Consider the following 17,674-nt stretch of genomic DNA (forward strand, 5'->3'; position numbering starts at 1 on the left):
TAAGCATCCAAATTAGGGTTTCCTTGTTAGATAACCCTAATAGCCTCATTATTTAAGGAACCCTTAAGCCCCAAAAACGTGGTGAACTTGTTCTCTAGGGTTTCCACACGTTTTGGGCAGCCTCCTTCTCTTCTCCTCTTCATCCTCTTGCTCTTGGTGTTTGTGAGCCATTAGAGGAGTGACATTTGTGACTCTAAGCTTTCTAAAGTCTATACAAGAAGGATTTGAGATTGTTATTGATACATAACAATCAAGGTATGATCTAAACCCTAATTCATATGTTATATTGATTAGATCTAGGGTTTTAAGTCTTGGATTAAAAGCATGTACAATAGAGAAACCTAGATCCAAGCATTAGGGTTTGCATGAGCACATAGGATGTCTTTTGGCTAAAACCCATCAAATTTAGGGTCTTGGAATCACCAAAAACCCATCCCCATGAGAGATTACGTCCGTAATCTCTAAGGGAATTGGTCCCAGGGCCGTGAACTCCTCAAAGGAGTTGAAAGGTGCCCTAATCTCTTCCACGGACTAAACCACCAAGTAGGAATGCTTCTAGGGAACATTTAGATCTTCAAAACACCAAATAACCTAAGGCTTAGGAGCTTACGGCCGTAAAATCAATGGTTTACGACCGTAAACTCCTTGTGTGATGATTCTTGGAGAGTAAACTCAAGAATGGGGTCCTTTGGAACCCTAAACTCGCTAGTCGTGTCCTACAACAACTTAGATGCAATCCTTAGGGCTAATAACACTTATTATAGGTGTTTAACATGTTCTAGGAGGTCTAAACATTTTCAATTAGTTGTTTAAAGCTAATTGGGTACATATATGTGTGATTATATGTTAACTAGGATCATAGAGTGTGTTCAAGACTTCACTTGACACCTAGCAATCCTACATCTTCAGTACATCCGTACCACTCACTACAGGTGAGTTCATACCCCTTAATCAATGGTTTAAATGTTTTTAAATGCTTTTATGGGGGCGGGGGAATACAAGTCAAATACTTATAGTTATTACATCAATCACATGTGATTAACTACAAAACCAGTGATTTTCTTACTGTTCAAACTGTTAATCAAACTGTTTTGCTTCAAACTGTTTTACAAATTCTTATACTTATCAAATACATTTACCTAAGCTCTGTTATACTTATTATCAAGTTCATGTATATGTATGTATAGTTATATAAGCAATGTTTAAAAAGCTTAGGAAGGCCTGCCCGCCTTATTTCCTTTTCGTCGTTGAGATGTGGTCTGGTGGGGTATCGGGTATCCGTCCGAAGGTCGTTTAAATATTAGTTATATATCATGTGTACATATATAGTCATAAAGGTTCTTCCAGTTCATTCAATACCCTTGGGTAGCAAGGGTATACTTCCATGTTCATACGTACCAATTACATCACTAGTAAGTTACCATAGGGGTAGCACATGAGGATACTATTACTATTACTAGAACAATGAAACATACAATGAGTCAGTTCATTCATGAGTCAGTACGAGTAATACATACAATACATTACAACTAGTATGCACAGTACATTACTATACATGCTAGATAGAGAGAACATACATTACAGCTAGCACACACAAGAACATTTCAGTACATTACTATACATGCTAGATAGAGAGAACATACATTACAGCTAGCACACACAGAACATTTCAGTACATACAGGCTAGACAGAGAAAGAGTACACCTTTCAGTTAGCACATTCATTACATGTACATTTATGCAGTTATGTGAACCATTAAGCGGAGCATGGCACTTCCTGCCATGACCGTTTTTGTATCCCGAATCTCCTTAATTGGGGAGCATATGAGTTTGCTATAGATCTATACTGGATTGACTATCCTACACCTTGTTGCTTGCTACAGTGGGACTTGCAAGTCTACGTGTGCCAAATGTCATTTCTTACGGCGTCTTACATCGTCGTTTGACTAAAGTCGGTAGCAGGATACAGGTCGATCACATGTTACATTGAACACCTTTTGTTTTAAGGTAGTTAGTATAACGGTAGTCACTTATTACAAATACTACGGTACTTTGATATTTTCCCATTTCATTCACTTCATGAATATTCACACGATACACAGTAATGTAGTAACTATATTTTGGTTAATGATAGTCAGAATTGGGAAAACACACACTCTAGCAAGAGACATACGCACAGACACTAGACGCCTTGGTAGAAGGCTACAGTTAGTAGGAAACGTAGGGTTTTCTAGGAGAGTTCAAACATTTTACAAAACATTGTACAAAACATCTTACAAATGCTTTCATACAAAGACAGACATTAATATACTTATGATCTCACCAGCATTAAGCTGATACTCGCTTTCAAAATAACTTGTATTCTCAGGTCACCACTAGACAGGTACATGTGCCAGGCTTTTGAGAAGATGGAGTTCGTTCAAGACTCATCTTTTATTTTGATATGTATATTTTGGTGTCTACATAACTTGACATAACACACATGTATGAAATTATATTATTAATGCAATGGATAATGTTGTTGCTTGTTTAATACTATTCATTGTTTGTGATACTGTACATGACGTCCTCCGCCCCAGAATGTTTCCGCCATTCATGGTTTTGGGGTGTGACAGATTGGTATCAGAGCATTGTTTATAGTGAATTGAGTATATCAACCCATAAAAGATATACTAACTATAAATACATCGGGATTAAAATACTCTGACCAAGAGTTTATACTTTAAATATTAAAATATTTAATTAAGTATACGTGTCTGCATTCATACTAAAATCAATGTCACTAAGACAGTACAAAAGTATTACGATTGTTGGGCAACACAAGTAGACTTAGAGACATATAGTCAAAACTGGGAAGATATAGCCTGATCAACTATATTATCTGAGGGTTGACTAGCATGTGCCTAAGTGTGGTTGTGAGGTTGCAAAAGTCTAAAAACTTACCTACAATACCACAATAAGAACAATAGAACCTAAACTTAAAATACTATAGGAGTATTTTGCATTACTATAAATTACTTATGTGATAGATTCTTATACCTCCCTTCTCGCGTAGATTTAACGGATGGATTCCACATTCCTGGAGACCCGTACTATCCCAACCACGGCAATGCAGGATGGCTAGAAAATGAACCAGAAGATGATCACCCAATTCCTTTGGGTGATCATGAAGCTGAAGGCTTTTTTGATGGTTCTGACTCAGAGCCAGAAGTCAACAACCTACCACCAGTAGGTCAAGCCCCTAACAACAACCCTCGCCCAACATTTCCAAGACCTACACCCTTATGGGCAACCAACCTGAACCGTTGGAGCGACGAACAGGGACAACCCTTACATTACTTTGGGGACCGAAGCTTTTACAACCTCAACGAAGGTGGCTCTGCTGATCGAGCTCTGCCCGTCATGATTCGCAGAATAGCTCGTAATGTTGAGCAGGGTCGAACAGCCATCGATCGAATCATGGAAATTGATGCCAACTCTGGTGTCAACACTGTCCGCATTTGCCAACTAGAGTCTGCTCATGAAAGGGCCCTGGTTCATAATGCAACTCTTCAGAGGGAACTCAATGAAACCCGAGCTGAAGTCAGAGATTAGCAAGCAAGAGCTGATAGGCGCATGAGGGACATGGAACGTCTTCTGTCGGGATCAAGAACTCACTCTGGTAGTTCTCGTTGCCGATAGATTTTCATCAACTTCTCTCTTTTGGATATAACCTAGTTATGTAAAACTTTGGTCTAATTCCCTATCTTTGTAGATCATAGGCCTGTTAGGTCTTGGTTAGGTTGTATTGTTGATTCCAAAAACTCTCCCGTTTCCCCTTCTTTTTCCCTAAACAAATAACAAATATCAGATAACAGATAACAGATAAATGATAACAATAGATAACAGTAAACCTGAGCTGAAAAATGGTGGCGCCGCCTTCAATGACAGCTTTAACAGCATCGGTAATTGTCATAACTAGGAATTTTGATGCTTTGTAACAACAACAATGATAACAAATGTGAACCAAAAATGTGAAAGCATGTATGATGCTTATTCAATAACAACAAAACTTCCATCAAACACTTTATACAAGCACTGCAAATAGTCAACAAAGAATTGGAAACCATAGAAATCCCGGTTTAAGTCCATTTTGGACTAGGACTTCCTTATAGGGCCTAATGGGCCAATAAGCTTCCAATTTGACTATCTTGGGCTTAGAACTCTTAAATGGGCTTTAATTGGACCCACTTCCATTTATTTTAATATTTTGGGCCATATTGGGCCTAGAATGAAATAAAATACCTTAATGGACCTTATTGGGCCATAACTAACCTAATTAGCCCTAATGGGCCATAAAAACTTATACTTGATTTATTTTGGGTCGTGAACCCTCTCCAAAGACCAATTGGGCCAAAAATCATCTAATTGGATCATAATATGGGCTTAAGCATACAAGGCCCAATTCTTCTTCTCTCTTTTCTCTTTCTCGGCCCAATAAGAAAACAAAAAAAAATGGAAATTGATGAAGTAAGGAGGGTTAGCCACCTCCTTATTATACTTTGGTCTTCCATGCACCATCACATACTTCCATGCACACCATCACTTTACTTATATCTCTTTATCCCTCTCCTTTCTATCCTCGGCCGAAGACACACACCCACACACACATTACATCCAACTTTTAAAACAAACTCTCTCAAGAATACCTTCAGTCCTCCTCATCAAATTTTCTAGATTTAGAGCTTTTCAAGGAGTTTCTTCCACAAAAGTAATCATTCAAGATGAGTTGGTGCTTAAACCCATGATCTAACTACTTCATTTCATCAAAAATCTCCTCCTAATCTATTCAAACTCGTGATCTTGCATCTTAGATCACATCTAAGCCAAAGATCCTCCAAGAAGCTTGCTAGGCCGAGAATAGCATCAAACTTCTTCCATTCTTCTTCAAAACCAAACCCACAAACTCAAGGTGAATTCATACCCCTCTCTTTTCGGTTTTTACAGCTTTTATGGGGGAGAATACAAGTAAAATGTGTAGATCTATGTGTATGTGTGTGCTATGTATGATTTTATGCATGTATGTGTGATTGTAAGTGTTTATGTGGTAAATATGCAACAAAAAGAGAAGAAATCTCGAGATCTATGACATAAGAAGGAAAACAAACATGATCTAAGGTATACTACACTAAACAAGTCAAGAAAAATACCCTCTAAGATTAAAATAAACATATTGTAACATAAAACAAATTTGTGGGGCTTAAATTGTCAAACAAACAAAAGTTGGGTGAAAGTTGCCATTCATGGTTTTCGTCAGGGTCAAAAGAGTCAAAACAGTTAAAATAAATGTTTTTATGAAAACTATGCTCTTCAAAGGACTTGAAATGTAAATATTAGCTTAATGGGCCAATTTTTGGGCTTTTCGGCCCATTAAGCCCAAAGTTGCGAAAAACATGATTTTCAAAGGGCTAAAATGATAAATTCCTCAAAACAGGGGATAAAAAGGTAAACAAAATTATTTCAGGGGTTAAAATGCTTTTCTTTACCAAAAAGGATAAAAAATGTAAAGTTTTTGGATTTTGGGCCAAAATTGTAAAAGTTGCAAAAGTTTAGGCTTTAACCAAAAATCACTTTTCTGGAAGGGTTGAAACTACCAAAGAATAAATTTGGGGCTAAAAATATTAATTGAGTATGTCTATAGGTCAAATGTGTCAAGAAAATGATTTAAGGGCTTAAAATGTCTTTTTTTTTATAAAAGGGACTAAAATTGTCATCTTTATTAAAGAAGGGCTGAAATGGGTCAAACCAATATTTTGAATCAATTCTTTTACTATCAAGATGTTTGAGTCAAAAATACAAAACTACAAATCTTGAAGATGAATATATGTATAATTCAAAAAATCGTTAACAACAACCGAGCGGTCTCGTGCCAATCCAAAATAACAATCGTCCAATCAAACCTTCCAACAATTATACAATTCCTAAAAACAAGTAAACAATCCAAACTTTGGGCTTGAAAATCCAATCATGCTTGTTGGGCCTCTGTGACCCATTAACATGATTTTGAGCCTAAGGAATAATAATAAATGTTATTGGGCCTCCTACGACTCGATTTCATATTTAAGGGACCCTCAATGGCTTTTAAGTGCTATTGGGCCTTAGTGGCCCATTAGTACTACTAGTAAGGTCCAAGTAAACAAATACAGGTCGATAATCAATAGTAATCAAGTCAAATGGGATTTAGTGAGTAATAACGGGTGACACCAACGTGTGTCGGCCGTAGTCTGTAGTTATAATCAAAGTCTCCTGGATGGAGAGCAAGAGTTTGTGTATAGATCTATACGAGGGTGACTCCCCCACACCTCAGCTGTTTGCTACAGTTAGACTCGGCCAGTCTAGGGTGACAAAATCTTAAGATCAATTACGGCGTTCACCAGAGTGCCAAGACAGACGAACTAGTCATTATCATGCATGGTTATAACGACTCACATAAATAAATCCAATATAAATCAAGTAATCAAGGTAATTCAAAATCATTCACATGATGGGATAACCATTCAAACCGTTATATGATTGTCACAACTGGCATTTTGCTAGGAAATTCTACTCTCATGCAATCATTCGCCTAATGTAATAACTTGTACTCTAAGTGAATACCATACTCTATTCTCATTCAAATACATCACATATGTTCAAATAAGGGTTGGAAACCCTAGAAATCTCAGCTCAAGTTCATTATGGACTAGGATTCTCTTATTGGGCCTAAGGGACCAATAAATCATCAATTCATCAATCTATAACATTTTGGGCCATTTGGGCCTAGAATGATTCATTCTACCTCCAATGGACCATGATGTGTCATAAATGATTTAATTAACCTTAATGGGCCATAAATCCATTCCTTTTCTTACCATTTTGGGTCGTGAACCTTCTTAAAGGCCCAATGGGCCGAAAAACTATTATTAGGCTTCATAAATTTGATCAAGTTAAGAGAAGGCCCAAATTCCCTCAATTCCTTTCTCTTAAGCTCAAATTTTAGGCCCATTATGCTTATTAGACAAAAAAAGGAAAACAAGATAAATTGTGCACTTGCCACCTCTTTATTGCATGGTGGATCTCCATGCACATCACCATACTCCCTCTCTCTCCTCCCTTCTTCTTATTCACGGCTAAAACACCTCACACCACCCTCATTCTGTCAAAAATCTTTCAAGAAAACTCTCTCAAAACACTCAAGAAGATCCTCCTTCGTTCCATCCAAATTTTCAAGATCTCTAGGTGTTTCAAGAAGATCTTCACTAAAGACCATTAATCTTGGGTAAGTCTTTCTTAGATCCATGGATTAACTTCTTGATCTCTTCAAAAATCTCCTCTTACACCTATATTTTGTGGATCATGTTCTTAGAACCATCTAAGTTCAAGATCTATTCAAGAGAGTTGCTAGGATCAAAAATCTTCTTCCACTTCTTCATCAAAACCGATCCATCACCCCAAGGTGAGTTCATACTCCCTTTTTTTTTATTTTTACTTGTTTTTGGGGGAGAATACAAGTTGCTTTGTGTTGATCTATGTGTATATGCATGACTATGTGTGTTTTCCATGAATTATTTGGTGATTATCTGTTGGTTACTTCATTAATCTAAAAATATGTTAAGAACTTGAAGTTTGTCACTTGGATCTTCATAAGAACTTTGAGAAAAGTATATTTTATCTCATATATTACATATAAACTAGTATATCTGGGATTTATACACTTTAAATAGCAAAAATGAGTGTTGTGTTCTAAGATCTATAAATTAAACTCATAAAACAGCCCTTGACATAAAAGTTTTGGTCCAATCTCGGACTGATTTGACCCTCTTAATGGAAGTATTTTTCAAAACTGTTTTACATGGATAAAGTTCAGATTTATACCTTTAAAATGACTACTCTCACGTTTTCATATGATTTTTCTACAATTTTTGGTAAATTTTACAAAAGTTCCTATCAAATTTGAAGTAATTTCGGACCAACCTGTGAAGGTGGGCAATTTCACACTTGTTAGAAGCCATTAAAAATTATGAGAAAAATTATGTAAATAATCAAGCTAAAATAAACAAAACAATAACAAACAGGTTAAAAACGATATTCATATCCTTATTAGGCCTGAAAATAATATACATGTTTAGTGGGCCTTAGTGTCCTTTTACATGTATATTGGGCTTAGGATAGACATTCACATTCCTTTTGAGCCTGGAAATAATAGACACGTATAGTGGGCCTTAGTGGTCCACTTACATGCTTATTGGGCCTAGGAATGAGTTTTATATGCGTTCTTCTTTTTATGCTATTTTAGTGAATACTTGATCCAAAACCAATGATAAACCAACAAATGGATTTAATTTGATCATCTTCTCAGTTATTGGGCCTTAGTGGCCATTTTTATGTGTGAGAGGTCCTGTATATGTTTTATTGGGCCTTATTAACCCATTAACATGTGCGATGGGCCTTGGATACTATTTGTGTGCTATTTGGGCTTGTAAATACTTTACATGTGAAATGGGCCTTAGTTGTCCTTTCATATATATTTCAGGACCATGTTATATAATCTCATTCCAATTGGGTCTTGAATGATTTACATGTTTAGCGATGCCTTAGTGGTTCACTTACATGGATCATTGGGCCTAGAAGGAGTTTATACATTTTTCTTCGCGTAAATTCGGTTAAGGATCTAGTGAGTTTTTGTCGGTTGGCACCTATTAAGTGTACGATTGTAGCCTGTAGTTATAACCAGAGTCTCTTGGAGGGAGAACGGGGATTTATGTATAGATCTATACGGGGATGACACCCCACACCTAAGTTGTTTGCTACAGTTAGACTGTCTCAGTCTAGGGTGACGAAAACCTTATAATCAAAGTCAAAACCGGCGTCCAACGACGCCAAGACAGGTGAAATTGTCATTATTTAGTATGGTTATGACGGCTCGCTTAGAGGAATTAACATTGTGAAGTTTACGGAAGACCAATTTTTTACAGGCAACGTCGGGTTGTCTAGGAACATTCTCTTTACATGCTCTTACATTCTCTCTACATTCTTTTTACCTTTTAGTCAAATAAACAATAACATACATGCATTAATACAAGATCTAACACAAACACACTAAACAGTTTTCAGAAAATATCGGATTTTCTGGTGGTTTTCAAAGTTATACAAATCATTTTCATAAACATGCTTATGAACTCACCAACATTTTTATGTTGACCGTTTTCAAAATAACTTGTATTCTCATGAAACCGTTGAAGCAGGATGAACGAAACAAACTAATGGATATTGTGTTATATTTTGTTTCATCATACTCTTACTATTTTGGCATGTAATATTCAAATACAATACCCGATGTAAACAATGAATGTTGTTATATTACATGTGTGATGATGATGATGTTATGTTTCAATTATATTCACTGTAATGATATTTCAAGATGAAGTCACGCACAAGCCCCCGGACGTTCCCGCCGTCTGGTTCGGGGGTGTGACTATGATATTTTTATTTTGGAAAACATCGGGTTTTCCGGGGAAGTTCAACATTTTCACTTGTACGTGTAATACAAAGTTTTCCAATTATACATGTTTTGAAATCATCATGCATATATTTACGGATCTTCACACCTTTTTATAAACAATGGTATTTTCAAAAAATATCATATTTTCTGGGTTGTTTTCGTTCAAAGTACACAAAACATTTTCATATCAAACCTGCTTATGAACTCACCAACATTCCATATGTTGACCATTTTTCAAAATAACTTGTATTCTCAGGTAACAGGTAAGCTGAGGAATAAGTACCAAGTATGTTAGTGTGTTTTGCTTTTGAAAACTATCAAACAATTTATGTATGGATTGTAATGTTAAAACAATGCACTTTATGTGAACAATGTCAGTTGTAATATATTGATGCATGGTGATGTTTATGTTATGATTCATGTATATTCATTGTGATGATATTCAATTTAAGTCACACGATCCCTCAGACGTTTCCGCCGTGTGGTTCGGGGGTGTGACAGTAATGGAACGGCCCCATTTTTTATTCATCCCAGAATCCGTGACAGCGTATAAAAAGAGGCCACTTGGCTCAAACACTTGCATCATACTTGAATTACACACACTTCTCTTTAGCTTTAACCCATGATCAAAAGGACCTTGAGCTCCATTCCCAATATTAATGCTTTTGCTATACTCAAATACACTCTCAACATATCTTTTTGCCACCTTCATAATTAAATACCAACATACTTTCATTTTTTAATATTAAAAAAAAATCTTGAAAGTAATGCAAAAAGAGTAATAAATAAAATTACCTTAACAACTGATAACATTGAAGAACCCTTTGCCAGATCAGCAACTATACATGATGCCAAGGTGCAACCAGTTCCATGTGTATTTCGAGTTTGTATTCGTGATGAACGTAACTCGTAAAAATCTTTACCTGAAAACAATAAAAAAAAAATTGGCCTTGGATTTTGGGATGTTACTGTTGGATATAGTGTCTAAGTTCATAACTATATTTGGTATGTACTTGACCCGACCCGGCATGGTCCATTTGGGTTGCACTTCACCCGAACAATTATTGGATAATATTTGAGAATAGTACAGGTTATGATTTATTAATATATTATAAGTTCTAATATATTAATATAAGATCATATTATTTAATTAGTAGTGATCTATAATTAATCTAGGATTAATTTAGTGATCAAAGATATTACTAATTAAATATGGGCTTCTATATTTATATAGTGTGGGCTTATGCTTATTTGGAATGGGCTAGACTTGCATGGAGAAGTCCATGGATACTCCATGGAGCTTTGACCCATGGATCTCATGGAAATGAAGAGACATGGGTATTAGGGTTTACATGGATGTAACCCTAATCCACCACACTATATAAAGGAGGCTTTGGTTCTTGAAATCATACTAGTTGACACTTGTTGAGGTGAGGGCGATTTCAAGATAGTAGCAACTATTCTCTCAAAGTTCCAAGTTTGTGGTGATTTGTGATTTCCACTTGAGGTATCCACACTATTGGTGCTAGGCTCTAAAACTCCAAGCAATCAACTTCAACTACAAGGTAAGTGTTTCCACTAGCTTTATTTGATTCAAGTTCCCCATGCCATGCTAGTTAGGATATAAGCCTTGGAAAAATAATTATTTGCATGTATCTTAGAAAAACATAGATCCAAGGTTTATTAGGGTTGCATGTACACTTAGGAAGTGTTAGAATGCTCAAAACCCATCAGTTACAGCCAACCTGGACAATATTACATAATTCAATAAAAGCACATAGGACCCTCTGGTCATAACCCAATATATACACAAAATAAGATGATAGAATAAGTCATAAAGACGGAATGCATAATAGCACATATCTCAATATAAGCTCATAAGAATACGCATACACAGGATAATATAGCAGCATAAGTCACAAAAACAGTATGCATGATAGCACATATCACAGTATAAACAAATAGGACCCTCCGTCGATAATTTAATTGTAACACCCTGATCCTTAGGTATTAATTAATTAAGAATTTATGGATAAAGCTCTACTCGACGAGTTGGTTGACCTACTCGTCGAGTAGCAGCGGGGGTGAGAACGCGTGGTTAGTGACCTACTCGGTGAGTCCACTATTGGGACTCGGCGAGTAGGAGTTGGCAGTGGAAACCCTAAATTCCGGGGTTTGCACCCCTATTTAAAGGAGCCTCAGCCTCCTTACAGTCTTTGAGAGCCCTTGAAACCCTAATTCGTGTGTGTGTGTGCCTTGGTGTGGGTTTGAAGCTTGGAAAAGAGGATCTTGGAGGAAGGAAGCTAAGAGTGCAAAGGAAATTGAAGCAAGAAAGGAGTGGTAAGCGGGTTTTGCCTCAGCTAGCAACGTTTGAAGGTATCAAAGTACCATTCCTACTTCTCTTTTCTTCCCTTTGGTTGATTCTAGGGCTTTTTATGGACTTTCAAGTTGGGATGTTGAGCTATGGGCTAGATCTTAAGTTGTAACTTCAAATATGGACCCTCCTTGGATGCTAGAGTCATAAAGTTGTTGTATTGGTTGTGGTTGGAGTCCCTCTTGGACTAGAAGCTCCATTAAGAACTTAAAATAGACATTTGGAGCCTTTATGACCATGCATGCACGTAAAGTTTGCAACTTTACGTGGTAAGTATGCTCTAGAAGCTTGGATCTGTGATTTGGAGCCGTTGCATGGCTCAAAACAGGTCTGTATGGATAGAGGACTGGATGGACTCGGTGAGTCTCAAGGATGACTCGGCGAGTCACATGAAGATGGTCATTGAACTCGGCGAGTTGGATGAACAACTCGGCGAGTCCGATGAAGATCACCATAAAACTCGACGAGTTGAAGAACAAATCGGCGAGTCGGATGGCTTTTCCCTTGGATAGGCATGCGTGTGTACCCGTCGAGTTGCAAGGAGGAAACTCGACGGGTGGCCCTTAAGGATTTATCGGGATTCGAAGGAACTCGACGAGTCTCTTCGATGACTCGGCGAGTTAGAATGTGCTCCACAGACTCGGCGAGTGGCCGAGTGCACTCAGCGAGTTGAGGTCAACATGGACTGTTGACCTTGACTGAGGACTCTGATATTGTTCAGGGATTTCTAAGAGGTTTTGGGATGTCTCATAAGAATAAGAACTTATGAGTATATTGTGCCATGGTTATAGGTGGTGGTGCCGGTGTCAAGTGATCCGATAGTTGGAGTTCGCATTTCAATCGACATCTGAGAGGTGAGTTATCCTCACTATATTGATAGGGTCTACGATACCAAGGCCGACCCTTTATGATTACATCCTGGTGTAGGATGGTTGCTTGTTATTGCCATGCTAGATTTCATCCTGGTTTAGGATGGGTGTTATGTTATTGCTTTGTTAGAATTCATCCTGTTTAGGATGGTTGCTATACTAGAGATCGGTTAGATCGATTGTTATGGTATGCTACATATGATTCGGATCTGTTAGACCATAATCAGGATAGATAGTAGGGTATGCTTTATGATCCATAAGGATCGGTATGTTAGTGACCTGTTAGGTCGATACTCTAGTTACGAATGAAACTCTATGATTGATGGTCGATGAGATAGATATGTTGCTGTGTGTAAATGCCAGTATATGATTGTATGCGTACATGGTTAGTTGCTTGTTGGTTGGGTTGAGGCGGTCCTGCTTTGTGCTGAAGGCCAACACACCCTCTGAGCGGACCGAGGAGACTGTAGGCCACGCGGCGGACCAGTCATACCGAAGGCTCGGGATAGATTCAGATAGACTGTAGGCCCAGTAGGGCGGACCAGTTCGGCCAATGGCCCAGTATGTACGTTGTTTGATTGATCGTTTTGGTTGTGGCTTTAGTCAGTATGGTAATGGTATTTCGGGGGTAGCTCACTAAGCCCTCGGGCTTATAGTTTCAGTTTATTGTTTCAGGTACTTCAGGAGAGCGAGGGAAGGCGAAGGCGTGACTGTACCGCTACTCATCCTCATGATCTATTTTTGGGACACTCTGATGATAAACGGATTGGAAATATTTTGTAAAAACAATTACTATTTGACTCTTTTGTTAGTATTAAAAGTTTAAATTGGACATAAATTTTTGGGTGTTACAGTAATAAGACCTTCTGGTCAATAGTGATGACCCTCCGGTCCACAGCTCAGGTTAGACCCTCTGGTCATGTGTCTTAGTAAAGACCCTCCGGTCACACAAAAATTACCACTTAGGTAACTATAGTGAGAAGACTCACCTCGCAGAGTAACCAATGTATCACACACTCAAGATGATGGTCTAACCTCCGCCCCTCCATGGCCTCCAAAATCCATAATTGATCAAAACCCTAAAGTCAACGGAAGTCAATAGTCAAAGCTGACCCAACTCCAAAAGCCAATGGAAGTCAATACTCAAGTCAACAGTCCATGTTGACTCAACTTGTCGAGTACAGCTCATGAACTCGTCGTGTCTCTCAGAACTCAGTACATCGTAAAAACCCGAGTCAACTCGCTGAGTTGCTAGCCAACTTGCTGAGTCCATGCAGCGTCCATAAGACTAGGAAAACCCTAACAACTCGTCGAGTTGTTCCATCAACTCACCGAGTTCACTCTAAATCCAAAGACGGGTAAAACCCTCTCAACTTGTCAAGTTGCCTCACCAACTCACCGAGTCCCTTAAGTCCATTTTCTTATTCAGACGATTTAAGGCAGAACTAACACCCCAACGTCTAGATCTAACCTCCCAAGGCTAAAATACCATGTAAAGCTGCAAGCTTTACGTCCATGCATGGCACCAAGGGCTTGAAATGCCAAAACAAGTTCTATATCGGGTTTAATGCATAAAAGATTTCCTCTAGCTTGATAAAGCTTGGACCTTTGGGCTCAAGGGACCTCATACGGTCCAGATCTGGAGTCTCAACTCCATAGCAAGCTCAACAACTCAAGTATTCAAAGAAAATGGGAAAAAGGCCCTAAACTTCCCTAAAAGGGATCTATCCGAATAATGATCACAATGATAGCTTTTTACCTCCAATTAGCAGCTAGCACTGAAGGAACACTGGATCCAAGGCTTCTTTATCGCTCACAACCTTTTGCTCTTCTATCTCCTTCCAAGAATGCACTAGAACACAAGATCTTTAGCCTTTCTCTTTCTCACAACGACTTCATCACGTCTAGGGTTTCTCTCATAGTGTCTAAATGATCAGGGAGGCAGAAATGAGGGCTTAAGTTCCTTTAAATATGATGCAAGCCCTAAAATTAGGGTTTTCTCAACACAGACTCAACTCGACGAGTTGGTCCTTCAACTCGCCGAGTTGATCACTAAACCCATGCGACCGAAATCCATCTATACTCGACGAGTTGTGCCTCCAACTCATCGAGTTGCTTAGGCAATAAGCAAGAAAATCAATTAAATATAACACCTGGGAGTAGGGATGTTACACGTTGAGGGCTAGATTTTTCTTGGGAACTGATTTGAATGAGAGGCAAATGCATTGGTTACACTGGAACAAAATTATGGTGTGACATCCCCATTTTCACGGCCAGAAAAGATCGATTTTGTTTATGCTTTATAAAAATCAGAGTACTTCTTTTCATAAAAATGTTGCGGAATTTGTTCCCAGAAAAAACATGATAAATACGTTATTAAAACATTTTCGAAGAAACATATTTTATTCATTTTAAAACATTTGGGATGTCATTGTCAATACAGAAACATAAGCATAAACAGAACTTACATTTATTTACACTAGTGATCTACATATCTTTAATCTCTCAGTGTAATGTGACTTCATATCAACACCTGTGATATAAATAAACTGGAGTGGGTCAGGTTGGGAAACCTGGTGAGTACATAGGGTTTTCAACCCACAATAATATAATTATTATGTTCAATCATCAAACAATTAACCCAATTACTCATCCCCATTATCTTCTTTACTCTTAAGGATTTAACCTAAGAGTCATCTATCCTGCATTCGTTTATTCCGAAGTCCCTTACTTTTAGGGTTATAGGACTGGCACTAAATCCATAACTGTTGATGTTCGTTCGTAAAGCACTAAATCTATAGTTGCTATATCCTACTCATCGGGTACTAAATCCATAGCTACCAGTGTTTAATAGGTACTAAATCCATAGCTACCAATTCCTAATAGGTACTAAATCCATAGCTACCAGCGTCTAGCTAATAGGTACTAAGTCCATAGCTACCAATTCCTAACAGGTACTAAATCCATAGCTACCAACGTCTAATATGTACTAAGTCCATAGCTACCGGTGTTCGTCCCATAGGCACTAAGTCTATAGCTGCCAATGTATACTCACATCATCTTCTATATCTCATCATTCATCTACCCATCTCATACCCAACATATTCGTATATATAAAATACGTATACAATTTAAATCCTTTAAAACATGTATAAAACGTTCATCCAGCATAGACAACAAGTATTCAGATAATATGCACACATAGCACGTAGTTTATATAAAATACTTCATATCTATGTGTAAGATGAAAGAGACTATGCACTCACCTGAAAGGTGATGACTCAGCACTCGGACAGCGCTTCGATACTCTCAAAACGATTTCCTTCGATAAAACCTAATACCAATACCACTAGGGTTTAGTCTAACGATAACCGCGACAAATTAATTAGTCTGACTATTATTATTATTATATAAGCGTTAATAACACTCAATATAACTCATAATAATAGCCCAAATAATTATTTTAAGGACCTAATAACATTCCTATAATTATTTGAAAGCTATATTAAAAATTGCGTAAGCGTAGCACACTTACAACGAATTTTATCGAAAACCGGAACTTAATTGGAGCAGCGTTTCGAAACCGAAAGGCTCTTTATCTCAGGACTCCGGGAGCCTCGGGGCTTCCCTCAGGAGCTAAGGGGTTTAACTAGGGCTTAGGGGGGTTTAGATGAGCTAGAGAGAGAAACTAGTGAGAGAAAGATATGAGAAATGTGTGTGAAATCCGGAGCACTTCGCACCTCTATTTATAGTGCCAGGCTTCAGTCATTACGCTGGGCGTAGGGAGGCTACGCGGGGTGTAGTCCTCGGATAAGAATGCCAGCTTCGCACCAGCTGGCTCGCACCCCTTCTCGGACCCGGACAAGATCAAGTATGCTGGGCGTACCCAGCTTCGGACGCGGGGCGTAAGCGAGACTTCGTGGCGATCATCGGATGTGAGGCATGATCAGCAAGCAACGGTCAGGATTTTGCCACGTCATCAATAGAGCAACAGGCTTCGCAAATTTGACTACAAACTTTAAAAATTCGTAACTTTCACATACGAGCTCCGTTTTCGACGTTCTTTATATCCACGCGAAGGCGGGAACGTACTCTACAACTTGGTTAAGATTATTTATTCTAAATAATCTATTGTCAAAAAGTCGTTTTCGACCCTTATTGCCTCTAATTTGACTAGCCCGGATTTGCGGGCGTTACATATGGCCTCCAAACATGTTGTAGGTTTAAGAGTGGGGAGTTTTTTTTGCTTTCAACAGAGTGATGATGTTTCGGTGGAGATGGAGATTTTATCATGATCCTGAGTTATTATGGGTGAGGGTAGTCAAAGCTATGTACGAGTCTGATGGTGGTCTTTCTTCTTTATCGTCTTGTGGTTTATTGTTAGGGCCTTAGAGGAGTTTTATTTGCTTGCTTGCCAATCTTTAAGATCGTAGGATTGACCTTCTTACTTTATGTATGATTAGGGTCGGAGATGGAGCTTCTACTAATTTTTGGCATGACAAATGGTTGACTAGTGTATCTCTTGTAGTTTCTTTTCACAAGATCTACGTGTTAGATAAGCACATACTGGATTCTTTCAGAGACCGCCTTAATGTAGCTTGGGACCTAGGTAACTTTCGTCGGCTTCCTAGGATGGAATTGAGTAAAGCCAATGGAATGATTCCATGGAATTGGTGCATAATTTTTGGTTGTAGGATAAACCTAATAAATTGGCTTGGCTTAGTGATGTGTCTGATTTCATCTCTGTCTCTTCAGCTCGTTCTATCATCGATTCTAGTATGCTAGCTATTAGTGGTATGAAGACCAGGTGGAATAATTGGGTTCCTATCAAAATCAATATTCTCATTTGGAGGATTCGGCTTGAGAGTATCCCTACTAAGGAGAGACTTTCTTACTGAGGAATAAAGTTGCA

The sequence above is a fragment of the Lactuca serriola genome, chromosome 2 (genome assembly GCF_051521515.1).
Source record: "Lactuca serriola cultivar US96UC23 chromosome 2, Lser_US96UC23_V15, whole genome shotgun sequence".
Lineage (NCBI taxonomy): Eukaryota > Viridiplantae > Streptophyta > Magnoliopsida > Asterales > Asteraceae > Lactuca > Lactuca serriola.